Source organism: Lissotriton vulgaris, chromosome 4_1 (assembly GCF_964263255.1).
Source record: "Lissotriton vulgaris chromosome 4_1, aLisVul1.2, whole genome shotgun sequence".
NCBI lineage: Eukaryota > Metazoa > Chordata > Amphibia > Caudata > Salamandridae > Lissotriton > Lissotriton vulgaris.
Window position 1 is genome coordinate 1305914291 of NC_141691.1, and position 24247 is coordinate 1305938537.

The following is a 24247-nucleotide window of genomic DNA, read 5'->3' on the forward strand; positions in this document are numbered from 1 at the left end:
TAGGGTTTTACAAACGAACCTGACTGATATGCAACTGTGTCATTCTTACATGGTGAGGTTGTACAGCCCAACCATATATTAATCCATGGTTTCTCAAAATAACTATGCAATTCAAGTCCAGTTCTGCTAAAATGCATGCACAACTCTCTGAATATCCCAGTGGGATGCTGAATGGATGGAGTGGTGACCATAAAGGGCACATACAAGCTTCATAGAAGCCAAAAGTCTCAATGTCATGTTTGAAACTTGAGCCAGCGTCCGCCAGTCTTATTTTTAGCAGACAGCACGTAGTATGCTAGGGCTTAAATACTCATGTTTTTAATGGGGAAAGAGAAACTTCAAACCCTAGAATGCAAGTGCTTGTTGCACTATACTCTGGACTGATAAATGTTACAAAGTGCATAGAGCCATGCTAAAACGGAAGGTTATTTGGATTTCCCGAGAGTGATGTTTCTGTTTATGACGCAGTTGTGGATGTCAACTCATCTCTCCCCAAGTAACATCTAGGGTCACATTTTTTATTTACAAGCCCTTTGCGCCGCCGGTACATCACTTTTTCCCATATTAAAATAAGTCAATTGGTGTAGTAGAAACAATTCATTTGCTAGCAACATCAGGCAGTTCAGGTGGTAAGATATAGGGAAAAGCAGCTGGGAAGTCCGTACTTCAGAATATAATTCATGTGGCTTCACTTTTATGATGCTTCATGAGAAAATGGCCAGGGGAACAAATGTGTGCATTGCAGCCAATGACGCCTGTACTCTTGCACTGACTCTGGTTGCTTGGTTAGTTCATGGTAATGTGGTTGTGGTAGCAGGCCTGACTCTTTCTAATCCCCTTACATATATGTTCTCCCTCTCCTCTGTCCCTTTCCTCTTTCTTACTTCACCATCACCCATTCTCTATTCCGTCTACTGATTATTATACCCTTTAATTTTTTTTCCGCTGCTGCTGTCTCTTTATTCCACATTCTAGCGTCAATTTACTGCTGTATCCTGTCTTATGTTATGTCGTATACCCTTCTCTCGATCTTCTATTCTCCTGGTGAACGTAGTTGAGAGTGCTGAAAATTCAATGGATATTTTCTTATGCATAGGGTTCAACCGTACAGTTTTCACTGGGAAATAGTATAAGCTATCAGACCGTGTCTATGAGAGTCTTTTACCAACTGAAGAACTGCACAGTTTTTAATCTTGAACACTCTGTTTAGCTTCCTTAATCATAATTTCAAAATGCAGAGAGAAAGGGAAACAGACAGGCAGATAGGTATAAACCTAAGCAGTTGGGTAAACAGATGGATGGATGGATTGACGACGGACGGGTGGGTGGGTGGATGGATGGATTTATGCACTGTTGGTTGGTTTTAAGGCAGGAATAATATTACACATATTAACAACCATAAACTGAAAAGAGCGTTTTGGGAATAAGCAATGATTACAATTATCTCGATGTTTTTTCTTTTATCATCTGCATGTAGAGAGTACGTCCTGTTCAAATGCATTCCATTTGAAATAACGTGTGACTTACGTGTTCTCGCTGGATTTCTGAAATATTTTTAGCGCCTCATTTAACAAAAACACCCCAGAAAAGTGGGCTGTGCTGATGAGTGCACCAACAGGGCCTGCAATTTGAAATCTGAACAACGCTAATAATGAGAAATGATTACGGTCGAAAATGACAGCATTTGAATTGTTCACTGTTCCTTAAGTGCCACCTGAAATGACAAATGATCTACCCCCTGGCTGCGGAAATTATTGTTCCGAAAATGACTGATTTCTCTGCTTTCAATGCCCCGCATGAATTTTCACTTTGAAATAATTAATAGTTGTACACTTTTCACTTAGAATGTAATACTTCATATTGACCCATAACATTCAATCGCACATTATATCAGCATTCCGTTCAACTGGTCTGACTTAGAGCAGTGAGACTTAGCTTAAATGTTGGGTATATGTACGTAGACATCTATTGTAATGTACGGGATCATGCAATTCCTGAGTAAAGGCCCAGCTCTAATTTTCTTATTACACACCTTCAACAATTACATAACGTAGCTGTTCAATTGTAACACTAACTTACTAGAGTTGAGCTGTGGTGTCATAATGCCTGCTCCCAAAATCAGCAGCCAAGGCAGTTCACATAGCACAACTACCGCTGCAGTTTAAACAACCGAAAACAGTTTTTTCCTTCTTATGATCCGTGGGGCTTATTACCTACAACTAGCGATAATTATCGCTATGCTGGTTTAGCTGCGATATTTTTATAGATGCGCTGCGGCGATTTTTATCAAGGTTTATCTCCTAAGCGATAAAAATCGGCCGAAATACATGAATATCGCTGAAAAGTCAGCGATATGTATGCATTACCGAGCTAATGCTCTTAGCCATGTTATCCACCTCCCATTGGATAACATGGCTAAGAACTGCTCAGGGGCAGGTGTTAGCTTTTGGAGATATTCGCGCTTAGCGCGAATATCTCCAAAAGTAGGTAATAGGAGATAGCGATGTTTGCGACTGTTTCCAGTCGCTAACATCTTGGCACGCCCACTTTGCATGTCATTAGTGATAAATATCACTGACATTCAAAGCGGGGCCCAAGATGGTCGCTATCTCCTACTAGCTGTCGCTAACTGGTGTTAGCGACAGCTAGGTAATAGGAAGATAATTTTATCTCCGCTTTCTTGGCATTTAAAGCAAAAAAAGCGAGATAAACCTCCTTGATAATATGCCCCTGTATTTTTAAAATGAACTGTCAACAGCAGAAATGAGATATTTGTAGCAAAGTCTTTTGCTCACCATTTGTCATTACCAGAGAGAATGAATTTCTCTGCATGTTTTTACATATTATGAGTTTTTTAATTCTGTATTTCATTAAAATTATTCTAATATATTATTGCAACAATTATTAACTGCTTTGATATGTGTTTAATTTGACACTACAGATTAATCCTTTATTCTTCATGTCTGTAACCACAGAATCCATTTCAACTGAAAGAGCAAGTAAAACAGGATTTAAGTGGTTTGGGGGAGGGGTGATGCTATGATCATGTACTATAAGGAAGAAAATGCCCCTTTTCATATGCTTCCAAGATTTTACTAGTTCCTTTGGAGTTCCATCGCCTGTTAAAGGAATCCAGCCTTCACCATCTTTTAGAGAACACCTCAGTGGCATACAATATACTCATAATGTGTGACAAGGGTGGTTTCTCCCATATATAATTCCATTAAGACTGTAATCTATTTATTAATGAATGACAATCATGATCTCTTTACAGGCAGGTTTGGTTGTCAGAATGACCAATAAGAAAAAGTCACTATTCACCTGCAATAATCTAATACACATTAAAGAGAGAACAATGAAGATACCGATTACCATTGACAGGGAACAGACAGTGCCAACTGATTCTCTCTCTCCACTTGCAGAGATGACACAATAGAACAGGTGAGGCTAACATTGTGTGGCATTTGCAGTATTATGTTCTACACCGTGCCACCATCTTCTTCTCACAACCTGCCATTGGCTCAATCCTTTTTCATGGAGACCTGAAAGAAATTGAGACAGATAAGGAAGTTGTAAAGCAATCACTAGCAAAGCCAATAAGTCTTGTCACAAAATGATGTTGAGCTATTGGCTTTGCCAATACTTGTTAGCATTGGCATTAAATAATGCTAAAATAGCTCCCAGGATTTAACAATGCAAGCACAAAACGTGCAGAGAGCAGCCATACTAAAATGGACTTGCTCTTTAAATAAAGCTATTTCAAAATGGCCACGATTCATACACATGAGAGCAAATGTATTGTGACACATGCAAGTAATGTGCCAGCAACCATTTTGACATATTTAATTCATGGTTCTAAATGACGATGGCCGTATTAGACCAGTATTTGAATTTGGATTTATTTATTCATAATCAATTACTTAACATCTTTGCCTATAAACACCTTAATATCACTCAAAACACAATTAATGTAAGTCTTATTGTTAACATAAACAGATTAGATCTGTACCTGAGGAGATGTATAGTTTGCAGACGGCAATATTAATTGCAACAAACCCAACACATATTGATCAAAAGCCAGACGTAATTGATTTCACATTTATATCACAAGTCTATTTTCATAATCCTAAAATAAGTGATCAAGAAAAACTGCGAGATGCAGTAGACAGAAAAGGGGAAATTAAAGGGGTGCTCAAGTGAATTGAGAGGAAAATTAGTTCAAAGGGCAGAGTTAAAATGATTCAGTACAACTAAAAACTACAGTTTCTCACTTGAACAAACAAAGGCCTACCCATACATTTGAATTTACATCAATTATAACAAACACAATGGGGGGAGAGGGAAATGGAGGAAAAAAGGTGTAGGCCTTAGGTAGGGGGGATAGCCGTCGACGTTTCGCCCTGGTGCAAAAAAGGGCAATTTCAAGTCCTCTGCAGCGGGTCTTCTTCAGGACAGGGAAGGGGGGGGGGGCGGGTACCGGGATCTGGACCGAAGAACCTAAAATTAATTAGTTTAAATTAGATGTACTATTCCTATCCACATTTTGTTATAAATGAATTCACATGAATGGTGTTGGGTACATTACCAAAGGTAACACGAAGGGGTCACGCCAATATAATTTGGACGGGCCACCTGAAAAGGACAAGAAACAAACTCAGTGCCCATCTCCAAAAAGCACTGTCGTCTAATGTCCAAAACACCAATTGGCAGTTTGATTTAGAGAGGATGACTCACCTAATATAAATGTGAAAAGAAATCCAAACGGAGGACAGGATGATTACTCCGGATGAAATTAATACATATCTAAGTACAAAAAAAGGGGGAGGGGAAAAGAAACTATGTAATTTCCCAAGACGCCGAATGTTCAATTGACTAAATCAATCCAACAAATGGAATAGAAAATCACTCACCCACGCCTAGAGCCACAGACGTCTGGGCGGAAATGCAGTCAAATTGGAAGGGGAGGGTAGAGGGACGACCCCACACGAAGTACCAAGGCTGGTGATTTTAGCAGTATCAGTTGCACTAGTTAGACGTAGAGGTTAATAAGCCCTTGTGAGCACTTTTTGGGCATTTACCCTGGCTTTAACTATGACATGTTTTCAGTTGTGTCCCTTGACTTAAAATCTGTTTTGCTTGTGTTTATGTTTTGTATAATAGTGGATTTGTATTCATGTATATAATGTCTGTTGACCAGGGATCTGGTCATAGATTTCGACACTCATGCCATCAGTATCGTATTGCATCGACTGCACTGTTTTATATGTGATCAAATATCAAATTGTTGATCATATGCAATAATGACATCCAATGTTAGTCCATAGTCTTTATTCTCATATCTTGTGCTTTCAAGAAGACTTGTTTGTACACAATTCAGTTCTTTGACGGCACAGCCAACTGCCAACAGCCAACAGCCAACATGTGTTTCGTCTATAGGATAATACTCAAAAGACTTCATCAGGGCTGTAATAGACAGACATAGGACCAAATTACAATCTTCCGCATCTACAGACGTTAGTTAGGTCTGACCACCACCAATAGCGAGGAGAGGCGAAAAGAAAAGAATTTTAAAAACACCCAATGTGTATACACCACATACCAAAACCCAAGAGATTAAAGAGTAGAACCATATTACCCTCATAAACCAAAATTCTATCTTGATCCAATATCTCAATTTCTATATCACCATAAGGAGAGAATGCAAAGTATCAACAAGTTAAAAAAGTCTTTAAAAAATGTTTTCTATTAACATACTCAGCAAAATATTCCACCTCATAATCCTAGATATAATAAGGACACACATCTATACCAGACATTCCTAATTTACTCTCACATCCAACCAATTAGTTCTCTATAAAAACACACTCACCCTGGACTGTTTCAATCTTGGAAATAACCTAAAGTCTCCGGTTGCTAATTGTAGCCACAGTCATACCCTGGTTTGAAGGGAAATAAATCTACTTAGTAACTCGGTCCCACTATCACCTCAGCTGTATATTTTATAACTTTATTAAATAATAACTATGCATAATGGTTTCATAGTTGCACTTACCAAAGTTCAATTATTCTAATCAATATATGCCACATAATCGTCAGTCAGTAGTCAAATTTTTCAATTTTAGGATTTATGAGCAATCTTCCCCTGTCACTTGTAGCCACAATATAACCTAATACAAAGAAGAACAAAGTTTATAATAAACTCCGTCCCATTCTCTGTGCCAGTACACATCTCATAGATCTATTTAGGACTTAACTGGCTACGCTATTCCAGGGTAAACTTACCAGCATCACAAAGTAATGTTTGAAAGAAATCGTCGATTAATGATAAAATTCTTCAATAGGACGTATCTATAAAAGTAGAGATGAAAGGACTACATCATCATCCCAAAATAAGTGCCTTCTGTATTCAATCAAATCCAAAGATAAATTAATAATATAACTCATATCTCTTAACACAATTAAAATAACCATATGCGCCTAACTTTCCTAGTGAGAACCCTTTTAGCCAAAGCTAAAGTACACACCACTCTTTTTATACATATCCTTATTAACTTATTTGTCCCAATAGAGCAAAGTCACATTTTAAAAACATCACCATATAACCCGTCGGGACATATTTTAATAACCTGAATGCTCGTTGTTATTCTTATATCGTGTCATTTAGCGTATCATTTAAAACAGCACGTCACCACATTTTACCTTCCGGATCAGTAGTTTACTTCATTAAAAACAGTATATTTAGGATGGCGTGTTTCTAGAAATATTAATAGTTATTTACAAATAGCAAAGACAAAAATAATTTTTTATATAACTTACCCATAGTATAGTTGTCAGAGATCACGGCCAGTAATGCCGGCATGTACTATGGCGTATTGCATCGGCGCCATTTTGCAGACATTATTTATTTCCACTGGTCGACGAAATCAAGAACAGACATGAATACGCTTGTCCCGATCGGGTTATTAAATTATGTCCCAACGGGTTATATGGTGATGTTTTAAATATGTGACATTGCTCTATAGAGATTTAGAAAAAATTTACAGAAATCTTACTCAATACAGAATGATAAGATTGACAAGTGCTGCTCAGGCTGCACAACCTCGATTGGCTACTACAGGTATTAGCCCCCAAACGCTGAACACCCTACAGGAAAGATTCCCACCAGCCCGGAGCAAATCCTGTCCTGGATTGCACAGAAAACATCACAGTTTGAAGCAGTTTTTTTTCCCATACGGGCCTACAGGAAAAACACAGAATACTAACAATTTGCTTGCCAATATGGATGGCTCCCTCGATAGAAGATTGTGTCACTTGGGGTACAATTTTCGCTGCCGTTTATACCAGAACACATGGTGCCCCTTCAATAGCAGTTATACCAGGTTTACTGAAACAAATATAAAATGAGTATGGGGAAGAGCCTACCCTAGATCTGGAGATGAAATTGATGAGCAATTTTACCGAAGTTTCTGCCATTATGCTAAGTAACATAAAAGTGGAGGCAGCAGCAGTGGCTATATGCCAAGGCCTGAGGGAATTCACTCCTGCACAGCATGAGTGCGAATTGCCTATAATTATTGAAATATATATGCTTCTCTAGGTAGAGATAATCTGGGAGCCAGACGTGGGAAACCAATAGTTAAGAGCAATTCTGAAAAGAATAACCCTAAGCAAGCACGGGAAAAAGCAGTAAGGGGTTTCGAGTGTCGGAAAGGCGCGGCCTTCTCGCAGGAAAAGTTTAGCAGCACCCTCTTTTTGGGGGCCGACCTGGTGGCACAGATCCTGAAGGGGAATGTATAAACTTAGATAGGCGAAATTACGGAAGCCCGGGATAGCACCGCCCCCATGTCATATAAATTATCCAGCAGAGCACAGAAATTGTCTCCTTGGTACTCTAATGCCTTAAGGACAGACTGTAAACACAGGGAAAGGTGGTGGAGGAAGGATTTCTCGGACCAGGGGAGGAGGGAGTATAAAGAGGCATTGAGGAACTACCATGGGGTCATTAGGAAAGCAAAAGCAGGATACTATTTGGAGAGAATTGGATCGGCGGGCAACTCTACACGGGAACTATTCAGGGTCTGTAAGGAGATATCTTCCTTTGCTGCGTCAGCGGCTCCGACTGTGGGATCAGAAGAGCTATGTAACCGTGTGGCAGATTTATTCTCGGACAAAGTGGAGAAAATTTTCTCCACCTACCCTGACTCCGCCCGGGTAGGAGATGAGGTTGCGGAGGAGACAGAGTATGTCTGTGAGGGTGAAGGGTTGAAGAGTTTCTTCATGCCCTACCCAGAAGAGCTAATTCAAATCTGTGGTAATATAAAATCGGGCTCTCCCAGAGATACTGCGCCCCCTAAGGTACTGAGAGGGAGCCTTGATACCCTGAAGCCATATATTAGATACTTGGTGGAGACTCTCTTAGGACCTGTACAGTACCTGGATGCTGGAAGAAAGCTGTGGTACTACCGCTCCCCAAGAAACCTCATATAGGCCCAGACCAACTGGAGAATCTTCGCCCCATTTCCCTCTTGCCATGTTTTGCAAAGGTCGCAGAGAAATAGGTAAATATGCAGCTGACTGCGCATATTGGAAGATTTAATCTCCTCTACCCCACACAGTCCGGATTCCGTGATTGTTACTCTACGGAATCCGCACTGCTCTTTGCCACTGAGACCATTAGGCAATATGTGGACGCAGGTCAGAAGGCAGCCTTGATGCTGTTGGACCTAAGTGCCACCTTCGACACTGTTGCCCATCATACCCTGGTGCAGTGTTTGAAGAAAGGAGGTGTGTCGGATAGTGTCCTTAGATGATTGAAATCTTTCCTGTCGGGGCGCAGTTTCCCGGTGAGACAGGGAACCCATTACTCAAAAGTCATCGAGTTAAGACGGAGGGTACTGCAGGGATCGACCCTGAGACCGACCCTATTTAATCTGTACGTGACTCCTTTAGCGGAGATCGCTGATGGATTTAGGATCAGGGTCGTGTCCTACGCAGATGACACGCAGATGGTGGTCTCCCTCACACAGGCATTGGATTCGGCAGCCTTCAACTTCGTAGCGTGCCTTTCAAGAACTGGTCGCATGGATGGCTAACAACTGCCTGAAGTTGAATGGCAATAAGACCGAGGTGCTTGTGGTGGTGCAAGCTCCATCGGTTTAGTAATTTGCCTGGTGGCCCCAGAGCTAGGGGACTACGCCTGTCCCCTGTGCGCAGGCTAAGAATCTGGGGATGTGGTTGGACACAAGGCTCGCTTTTGAGTACCAAACCAGGCGGGTGGCAAGCGCCTGTTTTGGAGTCCTGAAGGTCCTCCGCAAAACCCTGGATATGCTACCGACCGCTGCCAGGAAGACAATGGCCTAGTAACCAGGCCTGGGCGGTAAATTCCATACAGCTCGTGGAATTTGCGGAATTTGGGTAATTTCACTTTCTGCAGAGAGCGCAAAATTGCTCAAAATTTTGCATTCCGCGATTTTGCGAAATTGTGTGCTTGTTCGCGATCTCAAATGCATGTTCACGAGATATTTCCACCCGAGCACGCAAACACGATTGCGAACAGTAAAAAAGCATCACGAACAAGCAATTCCGCATGTTCGTGGAATTTCTGCGTGTTCGCAGAGATTTTTTACCGTTGCACGGAGATTTGCGTAAAGCGATGATGCAAATTCTGCCCATCCCTACTAGTAACTTCGCGCCTGGATTATGGTAACATTCTTTATCTGGGAACCATGACAAATTGTATGATCCGTCTTCAGGGGGTGCAGAACGCAGCAGCACGTCTGGTTCTTATGCGCCCGAGGAGAGCTTCGGCAAAGGCAGCAAGGGCTGCTCTCCACTGGTTGCCGATAAGGGAGAGAGTCCTGTTTAAGGCAATTTGTGTTTGCTGACGCATTCTGCAGGTGACTGCCCCTCCTATTTGTCGGAGCTACTCACCCCCATGCTCCTACTTGCCAACTAAGATCATGTGGGAGGGGTTTGGTGTGCGTTCCTGCGCCTGAGAGAGCCAGGATGGGTGGACGTTCGTTCCGCCTGTTGGCTGCTCAGCACTGGAACAAACTCCCTGTGCACCTGCGGATGGAGGATCGAGAGAGCTTCTTCAGGAAAGAATTAAAGACAGATATTTTCTCCCGGGATAATTAGGAAAGAGGCGGTCGGGTGGATTTCTTGCAGTGACACCACAGCGCGGGGACACACTGACCGAGTGTAACCAAGCGCTTTAGAAATGTGATTATTATTATTAGTAGTACGAGGATAGACAGAACAACTACAGTGACAGTTAATGCCATGCGCAACTGAACATCCCCACCAAAGCACTTTCCTCTCAACTACACTTAGAAATTAGATTTCAACTCAACTACTCTTAGAAGTTAGACGCACAAAACAATCCATATGCTCAAGTTCCAGGACTAGGGTATAGAGTTATACCAAACATTGATCGCAGATTAGGACGGAAAGTAGCTGCACATGAGGGATTGAGTTCTGATCACCCAGGGATTACTGCTTCAGTTTCATTACTGAAGCATGGCTATTGGGGATCTGGTCTTACCAAACAGACCAAAGACTTTGTCCTTAAATGGGACATATGCCAGAAGATGAAAGGCTCCACCATAGCACGTCCAGCACAGATACGCTACTAATCTCAGCATGCCTTTGGCTTGTGTTTATTTGGACCACAACGGCCCCTTACAATCAGAAGGGGCTTACAAGTATACATTGAGGGCGGTAAATTCATGCTCCAGATTCCTGTGGGTTTGGCCACAGGACTCGGCTGATGCTTGAACTGTTATAAAGGATTTTTGAGTCTTTATCAGGACATACACAATTGGCACACTAGATTCCGACTAGGGCCCGGTGTTTAGCTCTTGAGCTCAGAGAGAAGCCATGTAAAGTTAAGATGTGGCCTTGCGGTACTCCTTCCACTACCATCCTGAGGAAAATGTGGTAATTGAAAAGAAGAACCGTGACTTAAAGCAATCCAAAACAGATAGGGTCCTAGATACTGGTTGAAGTTGGGTCAATAACCTATATGGGGTCCAGAGAGCACTTACCAACATGCCAAGTAAATCCTTAGGGGTCGTACACCTTATTAACTCCTGTTTGGTGTGAAAATATGGGTACCAGATCTTGAGGGTCTCAGCCCAGTGGTGACTGAAACACCATTTGACATAAATGAACTTTTTTGACTGTTTTACAAGAACTCAATCCCGGGCCTTCCATAGCAACATCCAAGTCAAATGTTCCGCCACTGGAGAAGTGAAGGTAATTCTAGTAAGGCCTGCCTGGGTCCCGAAGATTGGGATCCTGGCCAGAGAACAGTTAGTGGAAAAAAATAATATGGGACATCATTGGGTTTGCACCTGTCCTGGCTGTTGTGGTTACCAGAACTGTAGTTCTTCCGCCCCTTGCTGGTCTCCGAGACAAAAGGTTTGATTCGATTGTTCCGATCAAACCGCACTTTGCGGCCAAATCTCAACTGTAGTCCACATGGGCTACTGGGTAGTCGCCGCACACCTCTCGCTACTGTATAGGAAGTTCAGATGGAAGCTTTAATAACGACTGAAGACTCCGCTCTCCAAAGATAAGCTGTACGCAACAATTATACTTTTCCCTGTTGAAACAATACAACTGTACAATAAACAAGTACAGACATTCAATTAAAAAAATTATTAGGTCTATGTAAACAAGCCACAGATTGAGCCATCTACAAGTGATACAAAACCTTAAGAGCTGCCAAGAATAGACCCAATACCATCTGGCTACTTTTGTGCATTATGACAATTTCTCATCGGATCCAAGTGAACATGAGTAGCCAACACGCCTCTCTGTTTCAAGCTACAAATGTATGCTCACTATCACTGGTTGAAAATGACTTACTTTGGTGGTCCCTGGATACATTTCTGCATTACAATTGGATTACTTTCCCTGGTACTTTGGAATGGTACAGTGATTGTCTTTTTCCTACTTCTGAATGGACACTTTCACCCAGAATACTCTACAGAGCAACTCGTGGACTAGGTTCTTAAACCACAAGCATTATGGCACTGCGAACTGAGGGACCTGTCCATGGTGAACATTCCAGCAGTTCTAGTTCCTGAAGGAATAGTATGTGACAGGATATTGTATGTTGAAAAACAAATGAAGGAGTATCCCCCGATGAGTAGGTTGAAGGTTTTCCAAACGTGGAATGAATATTCCTTGTAAAAAAAACCTCACTCACCACCTAGTGGTGACATGCTTCATCATCGGGGTCCACCCTGGTGGCCTAGCGTCACCAGGGTGTGCTTCGACACCTGAAATGCAGTGGAGCAGGTTGTGAGGTGTAAGTGCAAAACAAAATACAGTGTTAAAAATTGTCCTGGTTTTGGCTTTGTGAATAAATTTTAATGAAAAAGCAACTGGACAATATTAAAATAATAAAGAGTGGGATACTGGAAGGGGAGTTACGACCTACGTATCTCAATTATGTGTTCATAGTGCATTGGTCAACATGTTTCAACCATCTGGGAAAAATCCCCGGTATTCATCAGGACCAAAGGAGATGGAAGGTATTAGTCCCCTAAAAGACTCACCCTGTCCTAAATCCTTAATAAACCAGTGGTAAAATGTACCATTGGTAGGACACTCACAAAACAGTGGAGCATCAGTAAAAACCTGTGGAGAGAAAAGATGAAAGAGGGAATCAGGCGCAATTTGTCATTACTAGCCTGTAACGTCGTGCAGACTCTTAGTGCAGACTCTCAATGCATACATACTGCATACCACAGTGGTGTTTGGAAAAGGCTTCTAACGTTGATTAGCGTGATCATATGGTGGGAGTGAACGCTTATCATGAAGGCTGGGATACGGTTGTATCAAGAGCTATAGGTGCGTGCAATTTAGCATGCAATAATTCTATGTTGATATTTATCTAGTAGTAGGATGCGCAATGAAAATCAAATTCGAATTTTCGTGGTGAAATGCGCAACAGTTAGATTATAATGAGGCTATAGAGGAAAAGCGCATTGCAACATGAGAAAGACCATATTGTGGCCCTTAGTGCTAAAACATAGACATACAAGACTCACAAACACGTAACATGGAGGTGTTCACAAACGTGATATGGCTAAGGGCAGGCTTACTAGAGGCGTATTCCTATTAGGCTTCAACGTGCAGGGGTAGGTGCATCATGTGGTACAACGTATTCTAGGTAAAGAAATATTGTACCCGTGATTAGGTATGGGAATGCGGTTTAATTTCAAGGTAACCATTGTTAGTTTCAAGGTAACCGCTGAGGAACAGGTGAGGAGTTTGGCATCTGTTTGCGTCAGGATTCTGTGGGGGATGGAAGATTTACTTACAGTTTCCATGCGTGGCAATAGGCCTGTCACCTACGTCTACCGTCCGCTGCTCGGCTATGAGTGCCGTGCAGTGCGAGGCTGGTAATAACGTGTGGTTGCTTCCGGGTGTGGTCACGTGGTTTGCGCGTCACCAGTACGGAAGCCTGTGCGGCCATCTGTTGCCATAGGGACGGGATGTTCAGAATGCCGCATGTGCGCAATGGCACGAACGGGGCTATTTCAATGTAGGTTGCTTAAAAATGGAAGTATAAAGCATCACAGAAAGGTTGGCATTAATGTATTAAAGGATAAGGTTAGTAGCTTCCGAGATTAGTTAGGTAACAAAAGTGTCACCGGAGTATTTGCGGGCGATGGACATCAATTCTAAAGGGGATCCTCTGGTCTTTATTTGCGCTTGCGTAATAGCGCCTAGGGAATTCTGTAGGCCATTGAATAATGTGATGGTCAAGGTGCCCAATTTGGCTGATTGGTCATATAAGGACTGGGTTAAAGGGTATCGGAGAGGGGCATTCATAGTTCAAGATTCAAAACCCGATGGGGCTGTAGGACAAAGTAGAGGGTTCATGGTTATTTCAGCACAGAGCCCCACGAAATGTTATCATTCAGACCCTTCTTGTGGGTGGAAAGTCTGTAAATCCACCGCTGCTCTTTTTCAAAAAGGCGAGATTGTATGTTTGGACCTGGCTGCAATTGTTCTATCACAGTCCACCTCATATCATTAGGAGTGTGGTGAACAGTGAGGAAGTGATCTGTCAATTTTGTAATGTTTTTCTTGCAGCGTATGGTGCTTCTGTGCTCACAGATGCATTGTTTTATCTTACGAGTAGTCATTCCTACGAAAGGTTTCCCACAAGTACATGTGATGAGATAGATGACATTGCTGCTATTGCAATTGGTGTGGGATCTCTGTTCCCACACTTTGCCTGCTTCCAGATTCAGTGTCTTAGTGTTCTCCGTAAGGTGGCAGACACTTCGTGAGTGTCCAGTCACAGGAGGCAGGCCCCACATCTGTGTGAGGGTGGGATTGTTGATTGTTGTTGTGTTTTTGGGTCTTGTGTTGACCAAACTGTTTTTTAGGCTCTGGGCTTTCCTGTAGGAGAATAAGGGTTTTTCCCAACTGAGTGTTCCTGAATTTACTGTCAACCAGTTTTTGTTGATGCTTCTGCTGACATGGTTCAAGATTGCGTTATATGTTGTTACGCATGTGAGTGGTATAATGTCTCTGTTTTTAGTAGTTTCTTCCAGTAGGGCTTGTCGGGGTTGGTTCCTCGCCCGTTTTTGACACTTGTGTGTGATCTTGGATGGATAACCACGTTGTACTAGTTTGGTAGTAAGATCTCCTGCTTGGCTTTTGTAGTCAGTTAATTTACTGCAGTTTCTTAGTAGGCGTAAGTATTGACTGTAGGGAAGATTCTCCCTCAGGGGTCGTGGATGAAAGCTTTCAAACCCTAAGAGATTATTTTTTGCTGTTGGCTTGAAGTAGGTTTTGGTGGTCAGGATTTCATTTTCCTTTTGGATTTGTATATCCAAGAAAACCATTTTTTCTCTATCAGCACTATGGGTGAAGTGCGAATGTGGGTCACAGTTGTTGAGCCAGGTTATGAATGTTGTTAATGTTTCTTGTGGACCCTGCCAGATAGTTAGCACGTCATCAATATAACTACGCCAGAATTTGATGTTTTCCAAGTAAGGGTTGTTGGGTGATACGATGTATTTCTGTTTGAAGTCGAACACATAGAGCCCTATATAAATTCTTTGATTTGACTTGACTTATACCTCCAAATAGGGGGCACATCCATGGGCAGCGTTTTCGCTCCTAGTGTAGCGGGGCTCTATGTGTTCGACTTCGAACAGAAATACATCTTATCACCCAACAACCCTTACTTGGAAAACATCAAATTCTGGCGTAGATATATTGATGACGTGCTAACTATCTGGCAGGGTCCACAAGAAACATTAACAACATTCATAACCTGGCTCAACAACTGTGACCCACATTTGCACTTCACCCATAGTGCTGACAGAGAAAAAATGGTTTTCTTGGATATACAAATCCAAAAGGAAAATAAAATCCTGACCACCAAAACCTACTTCAAGCCAACAGCAAAAAATAATCTCTTAAGGTTTGAAAGCTTTCACCCACGACCCCTGAGGGAGAATCTTCCCTACGGTCAATACTTACGCCTACGAAGAAACTGCAGTAAATTAACTGACTACATAAGCCAAGCAGGAGATCTCACTACCAAACTAGTACAATGTGGTTATCCATCCAAGATCACACACAAGTGTCAAAAACGGACGAGGAACCAACCCCGACAAGCCCTACTGGAAGAAACTACTAAAAACAGAGACATTATACCACTCACATGCGTAACAACATATAACGCAATCTCGAACCAGGTCAGCAGAAGCATCAACAAACACTGGTCCATAGTAAATTCAGGAACACTCAGTTGGGAAAAACCCTTATTCTCCTACAGGAAAGCCCAGAGTCTAAAAAAACAGTTTGGTCAACACAAGACCCAAAAACACAACAACAATCAAATATCCCACCCTCACACAGATGTGGGGCCTGCCTCCTGTGACTGGACACTCACAATGTGGGGACTGTAGTGTATGCCACCTTACGGAGAACACTAAGACACTGAATCTGGAAGCAGGCAAAGTGTGGGAACAGAGATCTCACACCAATTGCAATAGCAGCAATGTCATCTATCTCATCACATGTACTTGTGGGAAACCTTACGTAGGAATGACTACTCGTAAGATAAAACAACGCATCTGTGAGCACAGAAGCACCATATGCTGCAAGAAAAACATTACAAAATTGACGGATCACTTCCTCACCGTTCACCACACTCCTAATGATATGAGGTGGACTGTGATAGAACAATTGCAGCCAGGTCCAAACATACAATCTCGCCTTTTTGAAAAAGAGCAGCGGTGGATTTACAGACTTTCCACCCACAAGAAGGGTCTGAATGATAACATTCCGTGGGTCTCTGTGCTGAAATAACCATGAACCCTCTACTTTGTCCTACAGCCCCCTCGGGTTTTGAATCTTGAACTATGAATGCCCCTCTCCGATACCCATTAACTCAGTACTTATATGACCAATCAGCCAAATTGGGCACCTTGACCATCACATTATTCAATGGCCTACAGAATTCCCTAGGCGCTATTACGCAAGCGCAAATAAACACCAGAGGATCCCCTTTAGAATTGATGTCCATCGCTCGCAAATACTCCGGTGACACTTTTGTTACCTAACTAATCTCGGAAGCTACTAACCTTATCCTTTAATACATTAATGCCAACCTTTCCGTGATGCTTTATACTTCCATTTTTAAGCAACCTGCATAGAAATAGCCCCGTTTGTGCCATTGCGCACGCGCAGCATTCTGAACATCCCGTCCCTATGGCAACAGACGGCCGCACAGGCTTCCGTACTGGTGACGCGCAAACCACGTGACCACACCCGGAAGCAACCACACGTTATTACCAGCCTCGCATTGCTCAGCACTCATAGCCGAGCAGCGGACGCTAGACGTAGGTGACAGGCCTATTGCCACGCAAGAAAACTGTAAGTAAATCTTCCTTCCCCCACAGAATCCTGACGCGAACAGATGCCAAACTCCTCACCTGTTCCTCAGCGGTTACCTTGAAACTAACAATGGTTACCTTGAAATTAAACCGCATTCCCATACCTAATCACAGGTACAATATTTCTTTACCTAGAATAGGTTGTACCACGTGATGCACCTACCCCCTGCACGTTGAAGCCTAATAGGAATACACCTCTAGTAAGCCTGCCCTCAGCCATATCACGTTTGTGAACACCTCCATGTTACGTGTTTGTGAGTCTTGTATGTCTATGTTTTAGCACTAAGGGCCACAATGGATCTATGACAGAATTTCGACAGATAGAATTTCGACCTACACAAATATCGGCGTAATTATATCGATAGCAAAAATATCGACGCCCTATGTACAACATGGTAAGTACCAAAATATCGAAAAATTAATATCGATGTAAAAAATATCGTTGTTAAATATATCGATTTTTTTTTAATTTAAAATAACATTAAAAAAACGGTAAATAATACATAATAATTACTTAAACATATTTAAATATATGTAATAATTGTTAAAAAAATAATAATACATATTTAATAATAAAAAAACAATAATAAATAATATATAATATATAATTACTTAACAATAATTACTATTCCCACTCCAGTGGGTGCAACAGTAGGGAAAACTGACCCTGAACACTAAAAATACCCCTTTACCCAAAAACCTAAAACTGACCCTGAACCCTAAAAATACCCCTTTACCCATAAACTGAAAACTGACCCTGAACCCTAAAAATACCCCTTTACCAAAGAACTGAAAACTGACCCTGAACCCAAAAAATACCCATTTACCCAAAAACTGAAAACTGACCCTGAACCCTAAAAATACCCCTTTACCCAAAAACTGAAAACTGACCCTGAACCCTAAAAATACCCCTTTACCAAAGAACTGAAAACTGACCCTGAACTCAAAAAATACCCCTTTACCCAAAAACTGAAAACTGACCCTGAACCCTAAAAATACCCCTTTACCCATAAACTGAAAACTGACCCTGAACCCTAAAAATACCCCTTTACCAAAGAACTGAAAACTGACCCTGAACCCTAAAAATACCCCTTTACCCAAAAACTGAAAACTGACCCTGAACCCTAAAATACCCCTTTACCAAAGAACTGAAAACTGACCCTGAACTCAAAAAATACCCCTTTACCCAAAAACTGAAAACTGACCCTGAACCCTAAAAATACCCCTTTACCCAAAAACTGAAAACTGACCCTGAACCCTAAAAATACCCCTTTACCCATAAACTGAAAACTGACCCTGAACCCTAAAAATACCCCTTTAGCAAAGAACTGAAAACTGACCCTGAACCCTAAAAATACCCCTTTACCAAAGAACTGAAAACTGACCCTGAACCCTAAAAATACCCCTTTACCAAAGAACTGAAAACTGACCCTGAACCCAAAAAATACCCCTTTACCCAAAAACTGAAAACTGACCCTGAACCCTAAAAAAAACCCTTTACCCAAAAACTGAAAACTGACCCTGAACCCTAAAAATACCCCTTTACCCAAAATTAATTAATATTACAAATAAATTACTTCCCACCCTATTCCCCTATAAACCCACAACCCGCTGTGGTAGTAAAACATAATTTAGTTAAAAATATACATAAATTATCAATTAATTAATCAATTAATCAATTAAAATAAATAATTGCCAATTAATATTTAATTGCAAAATAAATTAATCATTGAAAAATAATTATTTAATTACAAATAAATTACTTCCCACCCTATTCCCCTATAAACCCACAACCCGCTGTGGTAGTAAAACATAATTTAGTTAAAAATATACATAAATTATCAATTAATTAATCAATTAATCAATTAAAATAAATAATTGCCAATTAATATTTAATTGCAAAATAAATTAATCATTGAAAAATAATTATTTAATTACAAATAAATTACTTCCCACCCTATTCCCCTATAAACCCACAACCCGCTATGGTAGTAAAACATATTATTTACTCTTATATATTTTTAAATTATAAAAACATATTAAACACATATTATAACAATTAATTTAAATACTTAACTTATATTTCTAACACATATTAGTAAATCGAAATTACTTACATCGATATATATGCTATCGATATTAGTAATTTCGATATATATGCTATCGATATTAGTAATTTCGATATTACTTACCTTAGGGTCGATATTCTGGCCATCGATATTCTGGACATCGATATTCTGTCCCATCGATATTAGCAACTCGATATTAGTGTAGGTCGAAATTAAAAACTCGATATTTTGACTGTTTACCGGCCACAATATGGTCTTTCTCATGTCGCAATGCGCTTTCGTCTATAGCCTCATTATAATCTAACTGTTGCGCATATCACCACGAAAATTCGAATTTGATCTTCATTGCGCATCCTACTACTAGATAAATATCAACATAGAATTATTGCATGCTAAATTGCACGCACCTATAGCTCTTGATACAACCGTATCCCAGCCTTCATGATAAGCATTCACTCCCACCATATGATCACGCTAATCAACGTTAGAAGCCTTTTCCAAACACCACTGTGGTATGCAGTATGTATGCACTGAGAGTCTGCACTAAGAGTCTGCACGACGTTACAGGCTAGTATTGACAAATTGCGCCTGATTCCCTCTTTCATCTTTTCTCTCCACAGGTTTTTACTGATGCTCCACATTTTTGTGAGTGTTCTACTAATGGTACATTTTACCACTAGTTTATTAAGGATTTAGGACAGGGTGAGTCTTTTAGGGGACTCATACCTTCCATCTTCTTTGGTCCTGATGAATACCGGGGATTTTTCCCAGATGGTTGAAACATGTTGACCAATGCACTATGAACACATAATTGAGATACGTAGGTCATAACTCCCCTTCCAGTATCTCACTCTTTATTATTTTAATATTGTCCAGTTGCTTTTTCATTAAAATGTATTCACAAAGCCAAAACCAGGGCAATTTTTAACACTGTATTTTCTTTTGCACTTACACCTCACAACCTGCTCCACTGCATTTCAGGTGTCGAAGCACACCCTGGTGACGCTAGGCCACCAGGGTGGACCCCGATGATGAAGCATGTCACCACTAGGTGGTGAGTGAGGTTTTTTTTACAAGGAATATTCATTCCACATTTGGAAAACCTTCAACCTACTCATCGGGGGATACTCCTTCATTTGTTTTTCAATATTCGTGATCAGGTGATCAGGAGTATTTCTCGTCCATTGTTTATGGACATAATCCCTTACTCTCCCTTTTGTTTTTTCGGATATCGTGGCAGCGCACAGCTGCGAGAGTCTAGACACTAACACTCTCAACAGTACCATTGGAGGTTAAACACGATACGGACATGGCAGAAAACCCAGGCTTATCCTTCTCAACAGAAGAGATAGACTCCATCATGAGCAATCTCAATGTATTTGCTGATGCCAACATCAGCAACACCATATCACAGACCTCTGAATGGGACAAACTCATGGAAATGAAACGCAACCACATCAGGACAATCCTGCATGGGACCATACTTAAGGAATATGTAACAAATAACATAGACCCAAAAGGGCCTGCTTGTTACCAATGCCCCAAGAATATTCTTAGATGATGCTGAGTTCAGGAAGGATTGGGCCCTCATAGCGTGGCACTGCACGAACGACTGGATTATGCTTATATTGAAAACAGCAGTGCGACTATCAGAAAAAATCCAGATAGAGATCCAACTAACCGAAAGTCAAATTAAAACCACAATCACAGGGTACAAAAAAAAACTAGACAATTTGAATAAAGAGATGAACAAATATAGAGACAACCTTACCCAACAGAAAGTGCTAAAATTTCAAAAAGACCTCAAAAAATGTACCTTTGTCAAGGCTTATCTGTACTCAGATCCTGATTACAAAGCCACAACAACACAAGACCCAGACTCTGATGCTTCAAGCAATACCTCCCACAGCTCCAACAGTAGCGGAGGGTCCAACAACAGTACACCACAACAAAGACAAAGGGGAGGATACCGAGGACATTATCAATGGCCACAATACAGCCACCCTCCGTTCCAGAACCCATTCCAACAACCCCAACAGTTCCCAATGTACGGATGGCAGCCTCCTTTTCAGCAGTTCCCCTTCCCACCCAATCAGTTCCGTCCTCCTTTTCCGAACAGAGGCAGGCGCGGGAGAGGTCGCAACAAACAAGGGAACAACGTCCACTGGGAAGAGGAAGACACGGTGAGCAGCAACACCAGGAACAAGACCGGGGCCAACTGGGCAGGCCCCAGCAACATGAGGAATTAGTGACAAACCTGTCATCACGAACATTAACTGAGACGGAGAGGCAAGTCCTCAACAAGGGACTTGGATTTGTACCAATAGCCACCTTGGACAAATTCAAACTGCATTGCGAGCTAGCAGCTTTCTTCAGAAAACTGAAACTCAAAGCATTCTTCGAAAAAACAAACACTGAGAATACAGAAGAAATTACAAATTAAACCGGACTGAGAACCAAATCGACATTTGTACCGCCCCCACACACCATCCCAGTAGAAATAAACACTTTCGAACAGGCGGTGTTCAATGACATTGAATCTATGCCAGTCCCCACTCTCTATCACAATACCAGCAGGTCTGAGAAGAAAGCTATATCTGACCTCAAGAATGATGCCACAATTATTATAAAGCCAGCGGATAAAGGTGGAGGTCTGGTAGTAATGAATAAAACAGACTACAACATAGAATGCAGGCGTTTGCTTGATGACAGAAAGAACTACCTGCCACTCACAAATGACCCCACAGATGATTTACGGACAGAGATCATAGATCTGGTGGAAACAGCAGAAGCAGCAGGACACATTTCAAAACAAGAAGCTGATTACTTGACAAAAACTGAGGCCAAAATACCATATTTCTATGTGGTACCAAAGATGCATAAGGACAAATTACCACCTCCCGGAAGACCAATAGTATCCGGAATTGGTTCATTATTAGAACCTTTATCTAGATTCGGTGATTTTTTTCCTAAAATCCATTGTACAAGGAACATCCACATACCTCAAGGATACAAAAAACCTACTGACACTCCTAGACACCATCAAGATGGAGGAGAACATGATTATAGTTAGCTTTGACATAGAAAGCCTCTATACTAACAGTCCTCAGGATGCCACCATCATGTACTCAAAGAGATATTGTAACAAACTACTTGGGAACACCGAACGCCCAAACAATTTATCATCAGATGCGCTACCTTGGTCCTAAAAAGGAATTTTTTCGAGTATGAAGGCTCCTTATACCTACAAATAGGGGGCACATCCATGGGCAGCGTTTTCGCTCCTAGTGTAGCGGGGCTCTATGTGTTCAACTTCGAACAGAAATACATCCTATCACCCAACAACCCTTACTTGGAAAACATCAAATTCTGGCGTAGATATATTGATGACGTGCTAACTATCTGGCAGGATCCACAAGAAACATTAACAACATTCATAACCTGGCTCAACAACTGTGACCCACATTTGCACTTCACCCATAGTGCTGATAGAGGAAAAATGGTTTTCTTGGATAAACAAATCCAATAGGAAAATGAAATCCTGACCACCAAAACCTACTTCAAGCCAACAGCAAAAAATAATCTCTTAAGGTTTGAAAGCTTTCATCCACAACCCCTGAGGGAGAATCTTCCCTACGGTCAATACTGACGCCTACGAAGAAACTGCAGTAAATTAACTGACTATAAAGCCAAGCAGGAGATCTCACTACCAAACTAGTACAACGTGGTTATCCATCCAAGATCACACACAAGTGTCAAAAACGGGCGAGGAACCAACCCCGACAAACCCTACTGTAAGAAACTACTAAAAACAGAGACATTATACAACTCACATGCGTAACAACATATAACGCAATCTCGAACCAGGTCAGCAGAAGCATCAACAAACACTGGTCCATAGTAAATTCAGGAACACTCAGTTGGGAAAAACCCTTATTCTCCTACAGGAAAGCCCAGACCCTAAAAAACAGTTTGGTCAACACAAGACCCAAAAACACAACAACAATCAACAATCCCATCCTCACACAGATGTGGGGCCTGCCTCCTGTGACTGAACACTCGCGATGTGGGGACTGTAGTGTCTGCCACCTTACGGAGAACACTAACACCCACATGCATCAAACTCCCGTTTTGCGGTTCCAAATTTGCGATTTTTACCGAATCGCAAATATGGATTCGCAAAACGGGATGCATCATAGAAAGTGCTAAATATTTCCGATTCGGTAAAAATCGCAATTTTTACCGAATCGCAAATATTATGCGAATTCAAAATTGCGAATTCGCTATTCCCATTGATTCTTATGGGCCAAAAGGCCCATAGGAATCAATGGAAATTGCGAATTCGCAATTTTGAATTCGCAAATGTTGATGCATTCCAAGGGTGCAGGGGGGGGGTCCAAAGGACCCCCCCCCTGCACCCCTGAAATGTAATTTTAAATGGATGTTTTACACACACATGTCATAAGGACATGTGTGTCTGTAACATGACATTGTTTAAAATGTAAATTAGAACATTTTAAACATTTTTCGCAATTTACCACGAGGTTCAACCTCATGGTAAATTGCACTTGCAAACTTGGTATTCGCAATTTGTTTTCAGAATGATGCATTGCATTTAAGGAATCGCAAATTTGCGATTCCTTAAATGCAATCGCATTCTGGAAAGTCGCAATATTAGCGATTTTCATAAAAAAATAATGATGCATTCCAAAAAGCATTTTTGGAATCGCAAATGGCCGATTTTAAGGAATCGCACCGTTTGCGACTCCAAAAATGCTTGATGCATGTGGGCATTGAACACTGAATCTGGAAGCAGGCAAAGTGTGGGAACAGAGATCCCACACCAATTGCAATAGCAGCAATGTCATCTATCTCATCACATGTACTTGTGGGAAACCTTACGTAGGAATGACTACTCGTAAGATAAAACAACGCATCTGTGAGCACAGAAGCACCATACGCTGCAAGAAAAACATTACGAAATTGACGGATCACTTCCTCGCCGTTCACCACACTCCTAATGATATGAGGTGGACTGTGATAGAACAATTGCAGCCAGGTCCAAACATACAATCTCGCCTTTTTGAAAAAGAGCAGCGGTGGATTTACAGACTTTCCACCCACAAGAAGGGTCTGAATGATAACATTCCATGGGGCTCTGTGCTGAAATAACCATGAACCATCTACTTTGTCCTACAGCCCCCTCGGGTTTTGAATCTTGAACTATGAATGCCCCCCTCC